Raw genomic sequence first — 6,473 nt, 5'->3', positions numbered from 1 at the left:
TGGTGGTTCGCCTGATGGTAAGCGATCACCACCGCCCATGAACATTCGCAAAGGTTGGGCCTCTGATAAGGGAAAAGGAATGGATTAACGACTGGAAAGAAAGAATGGACTGGGACGGGTGAGGAAGAGGAAATGGGCCTCCGTTCTCATGTTCTCATTTTAATACAAAGACTAACGTTACCATTTGTGATAGGATTTTTTTAATCATAATAGTTCCTATAAAATATAACCTTAAAATATAAATAAACTATGAAAATAACTACTTCACAGTACTACAAATATTGCCTTCAAAACGGTACTTTTTGTTTATCACTAATATAATTTACTAGAGTCGACAAAAGGTTGTAAAAAGTTATCTAAATAGAGATCATTTGAGTAACAATACAATGTTATGATTCAGCTAAAATAACGAGCGTCAGGAACTCTCTATAAGTCAATAGTTAGTCCTGTTCATATTTAAAAAAAAATACTTCATTTACTGTGTTGCAGGAATAATGTGAATCTGTACTTTTACAACAAATGAGAAGTTTTTCTCAAGATTATTATTTGAGATATTAGATAATTTGCGCGGGAAAGGTTTATTAAAAAAATTGTTTGCAAACCATATTTTATACGTCACGGGGTTTATATTTGTCTGATATATCTGTTGTACAATCTACAAACTTCTTCGATCAAGTTGCTTGAAGTCTGATAATCCAAAATTCAATAACAAAACCTCCAAACCCCAAATGCAAATCCACGGATTCACATTAATGATAATGGCCTATATTTCTAGTACTTTTATAATTTACATAATTCTTTAATCTATACATTTTGTTTATTTGGACAAGTAAACACTTAAAGTGTACGCCGGCTTTTAACCGTCCTTCACTTATCGTATCATTACTTAGCAAAGTAAGGCTGAGATAAAACTTCGTAATTATCGTATACATTTTCCTATTATTGTAGTTAATATTGTTCAAGCACTTAAGCCATTAAACAAAGCATTTAGGGGATATGAATAAGAAAGTAAAATACAACCCATAAGAGAATGCTATTTACATTTTAAAACTTTATGTATATACTATATTTATGGATTTTCGATAACACAAACATAATAATTTGCAGGACAGGAAAATATTACCAAAAGACTCTAGTTCTATATGAAGTTTAATAGTCATGTCCGTCTCTGTTTGCGAAAAATTGTATTCGAAGTTCCACTGTTATTTGCCGAGATTAGCGCATTTAAAAATCAGTCAAGTGCGAGTCGGTTGCTAAGAGTTTCGTACGAATTAATAAAAGAGCAATCGCAAAAAAAGGCCACCTACTACATTTATAATTTCGCCAACCTTTGCTTGGCCTCAGTTTTTCAATATTTTTTCGTTATGACTGCTACGGAAAAATCATCTCTGAAAATTGAAACTGTTTAACTATCACGGTTCATAAGATACAGCCTGATACAAAGGAACAGACAGACGGACAGCGAAGTTTTAGTTATAAGGTACCGAATCCTCAAAATATTAATGACTTTGCCAAGGGCTGTCCAAAGCAATATTAAAAGAAAATCTTCTCAAAAATTACACGGTGTTACAATATAATAAGCAACCATCAAAATAAGATGCCAAATCAAAGCGCAAATGTATAATTAATAAACCAGAGCGACTTGTTACAAATTGCTGTCTGCAGTTCAAAGTCAAAGATCGTCGTCCGCTGCTGTGATGTAATTTAGTGGAATAATAATTTCTGTTGAACAGGATCTGTATATCAAATTTAATTGCAATTTGAAGACTACAGAGCGGAGTCGAGAGCGATATAGATTTTATAAACTCTGTCTCCATAATCAATCTAAAATTAAAAGAGTTAACACATTGCTTACACTTTAAAAGCAGATTATGTGGTAGTTGGAGTAGAAAAGGTCGACAAAAACAAGCAATTGAACAAGTTTATATCAAGCAAATCTAGGGTCCAAAGTCCATTTTTGCGACAATATCAATACAGTACGTAAGACAAAAAACAATACAGTATCTTTAACATTAACATGGATGAGTACCCAAAAGCCAAATGGTAAGCACGTCTCCAGTTTTTATCGCCACTGGCCACAGAATAACAACAGTCTTCACTCATGGCAACACCTACTACATTTCCACTACCCTATTCGGAAATATTCTCTCTTATTTTAAAAAGTTTCAATGTGTTTTAATATTTACAAACAACAAAAATTAAATAAACTAAATATCGACAAATCATGGCGTCGACAAGTCGTGGCGTCAATTGATTCATTGTCTATGATTGTCAGTACATATATTCGTTAGACTCGCTACAACTCCAGAATAACCGAATTTGGTAATTTTCGTCGACGACTTGTCATCGGTCGTTCGATGCCTTTTTAGTCCAGATAAGGTTTAAAATGTGAGAAAATAAGGAATAATGTGTCAAAATATAGCTTTACGAAGTTTGCACTATCATCTAGTGTATTTTATAATTTATTTCAATTGGGTAAAAATACCTCATGACCTAAATACTTATACACCTTCCATTACATATTTAATATCCCATTAAATCAAATCAACATTGATTTACAATGTATGCAGCGAACATGTATGATTCAACAAATGCCTCATAGTGCTGTTCTAAAAATATACCTTTCACACGTGAAAAATTACTTCATCGGATGATCACTGAGATTTCATCACAGCGCTACGTGATGCGAAGCACTGGTCTTATGTTAAGAGTTCTGTGTATATTGTCGTTTCCCAAGGAGCTCCCTCCAAGATAAATTACTAGGAAAATCCTGCCACTTGATCCAATTATCCTTATAGGTCAGTTTCGATTTACCTTGACATCTGCGTACTGGTATAGTTTTATTATAAAACTAGTTATCCAGCCCGGCTTCACTCGTGGTACGCTTTTCATGCGAACCGTCCTTGTGCCATGGCAAAACCGTTAAAAAAACATAAGCCGAATTGGTCGAGCCTTTCTCGAGTTATACGCTACATATTTCACGATTCATTTTTATTTATATAAATATTACATCGAAGTAAAACCGTTTTCCAATAATTGCCCCTGCGGTGTATCCGTCAGAGTATGTATGTATGTATCCATAACCTAACCTATAGTGTGAAATAGCATTATAAGACTTTAGATACCCCTCCTCGTCATGTTCGCAATTGTGCTAAATAAAATCCCACCACTTTCTAAACATACAAATACTGAATCGTACAGATGTGGACATTCGACCAACTTAAAACCACTAAATTGCGAAAGATAAATTAATATAATGACTAGTAGCCATTCATCTATTTGAAGTCGATGCCAATCAGGCCAAGTAGGCAGTAGACAACAGGTATATAGCAAGTTAGTAACACAAGTTATTGTGTAGATAGAAGGATACAATCTATTATCTACTACCATTAGATTTGGGTGGCACCGATTCCAAAAGTATGAGTGAAACTACTATGCTAAGAAAACCTCTCTTTTCCTTTAAATGCGCCGGCAAACGGTGTCCTCCACTAGCTCTAGGTTTGTCGATACTGAATTTGTCACTATAGTAAATAATAGCATTATTAGAAAAATATAATTTTTGATATGTGAGAGTCGAGCACTCTTCGACACGAATTGGGTCAGATTGCACCGGGGAAGTACCACATCCCTACAGAAGACCGACGTTAAACAGTAGCATGCCTGTTTCCTCTTCCTCACCCTTCCGTGTCTATTCCTTCTTTCCAGTCTTCAATCCTTTCCTTATCCCTTACCCAAAGAAAGCGAGCAGCGCATACGCAGAGGGACTACATCTGCAAATGGTATTGGGCACTGTTGATTACCATCAGTCGAACCACCAGTTCTGATGTCCGCTATGTCATCAAAAAATACAAGCAGTTGTTTACAAAGCTTGCTTCTTCAATCAATGCTACTTCAATATACGTAGTATTGGAACTTTTCCTTTCCCAACGAGGTTGTTTAGTTTAAAATATTACGCAGACGTTTCGCATTAAGCCGATAACACTACGTATTATTTACTTTATGTGTTGTGCTTTATAATACATCCTCATCCAACAAAAACATACTGACGTAGCAAACACTGCGTCGAGAAAAACAAAATGCGCTAGTAATAAGAACACATCTGTAGGCTATAGGGGTTGATAAACAACTTATCATAATATGATGACAAATACGAGATATGGGACGAAAATAAACGTTATATCGAAACTGCAATCTAGTCTTGCGAATGTGACGTTGAAGCACTGATAATATACCTAAATTCATATATTACATATATATTTGTATAATAACTATACAGGGTGATGTATAAGCTATATTATCGTAAAGTTTAATTGATATCCATTCAGTGGTTTTTAAATGAAAGAGTAACAAACATCCATCAATCCATACTTACAAACTTTCGCGTTTATAATATTAATAGGAAAAAATAAGCTTCAGAATCATTAGTAAAGTTTAAAAAAAAAGTTTTTGTTTATATGTAATGCTTTAACCAAATCAGACATTAAAAAGGAAGAAAAAAATATCTATACAACCGAACTACAATTTTTTAAATTAAAATCATATTCAGAATCATAAACTGAAGCACGTTTTATATTTAAATACAACAATAACTCCGGGACTTTACTTATAAATATAGCAAAAGATACACAGAACTATTCCAATAAAATGAGAAAGATTAAACTGTGGGTTTGCGGTATTAATAGTAATTTGTGAAGTCTCCGCAACCGCATATTTCTGTAAAATTGTAAATTATGCTGTTATCATTTATTCCCCGTATTTAGTAAAGGCACTGGTAGTTTCCCTAAACAATTTAATGCATAATTTTTTTTAGAATTTTCAGTAAATGTAGATTACTAGATAACTCGTCAAACGCTGTTCTGCCTTACACTTATCATTTAGGGGTACGAAAAATAGACGTTGGCCGATTCTCAGATATACCCAATATGCATACAAAATTTAAAAAGAATAGGTCCTGCCGTTTCGAAAGATTTGTGTATGGTCTATTATATATTCTGATCACATGAATAGTAAAAACTCTTATCAAAACGCTTAAAACTTACATTAAACTTTCTCTTATTCAACTACTACTGATAAAAAAAAATCCTCAGCTCAGCAGAAGTTGGTTGACTTAAAATAAAGGAGGTTATCAATTCAACTATAATTTCTTTGATACCTCAGAGCTTTCGACTGGGTGAACCGATTTGTATTCATTTTTATTTAAATTCTAGTATCTGCCGTGTTGTCCCATTGAAATTTGATCTAGTTCTGACAATTGGCGGTGGCTAGGTTGTTGTCAAAAATGGTTATTATTTATGTTCATAATTATATTCGTCAAGTACAATACAAAACTAGGAATAAAGGGAATAACGGAAAGTTACCACACATTAATTAGTCATATCGCAAGCAATTGTACAAAACAACGAATAAACTTGAAGTCAATTAAATGCATTGCGGTTTAATCAATCCCGCTATCTCATGTTTGAAGTTCTATCGTGGACTTTATTCATCAATGTATCGATCATTGACCTTTCTTAAAAACACATGTCTCTAACCATAACATCTCTTAAAATCGGAGGTGCTTTTAAGCGAGGATTACCTCGCTTAACTCACCCGCTTACTCATTAGAGTAAAAGTTGTGACACCGTCAGGACACCCTTAATTTTAACCCGCATAAACTAGTGTTATGAAATGATACAACATTAGTTTAACATCTATATAAATATGCCGTCAGTACCCGTGGCGTCAGTCGCGTGGTCCTAGAAAGTTATAATACATGACACTTTTTTTAACATGGCACCAACCATATCGATATAAGTTTTCGGAGTGCGTAAATGTTTAATAAGTAGCCATTAGCCTCTTGAATCCTCAGATATAGAAATCGCTCCGTTGCAACGTGAAAGAAGTACAAACAAACTTGAATATTAAGCTTGCATACTACAACCTGAGGGTTGAAACTCTTTCAAGTTGATGATTTTTCTTTTTTTATGTCATAGTCGGCAATGGAGCCGGTGGGTCGCCTGACGATAAGCGCCACCACCGGCCATGAACATTTTGAAAGGTGTGGGGCTCCCACACCGAACGAAACACAGCAGTATGCTATTTCACGCCGGTCGTCTATCGGGGTGTGGTACTTCCCCGGTGCGAGCTGGCCCAATTCGTGCCGAAGCGTGCTCGATTACCACATACATTTGTTTAAATGATTTGAGGATGGTAGAAACCTTTCACCTTTTTCTCTCCAAAAGAACCCTCCTTACGCCTTTACTTTCTAAAACATAACAAAATTAAGTCGTTAAAAATATACAATTTCTACAAAACGAATGATAATAAAAAATACTTTGCATGTCGGAGTATTTCTTCATGAATATACGAGGATCAAAATTTCCAATCTCTATATTATTATCCTTAAATTTTAGCAAGCGCTTATGGATTGTCCGTTAAAAAGCTATTTTATTGTTAATAAAACCAAAACGTAAATATGCAAAATAGTTTTTAGA

The sequence above is a fragment of the Zerene cesonia genome, unplaced genomic scaffold (assembly GCF_012273895.1).
Source record: "Zerene cesonia ecotype Mississippi unplaced genomic scaffold, Zerene_cesonia_1.1 Zces_u005, whole genome shotgun sequence".
Lineage (NCBI taxonomy): Eukaryota > Metazoa > Arthropoda > Insecta > Lepidoptera > Pieridae > Zerene > Zerene cesonia.
This window is presented reverse-complemented; position numbering follows the sequence as displayed.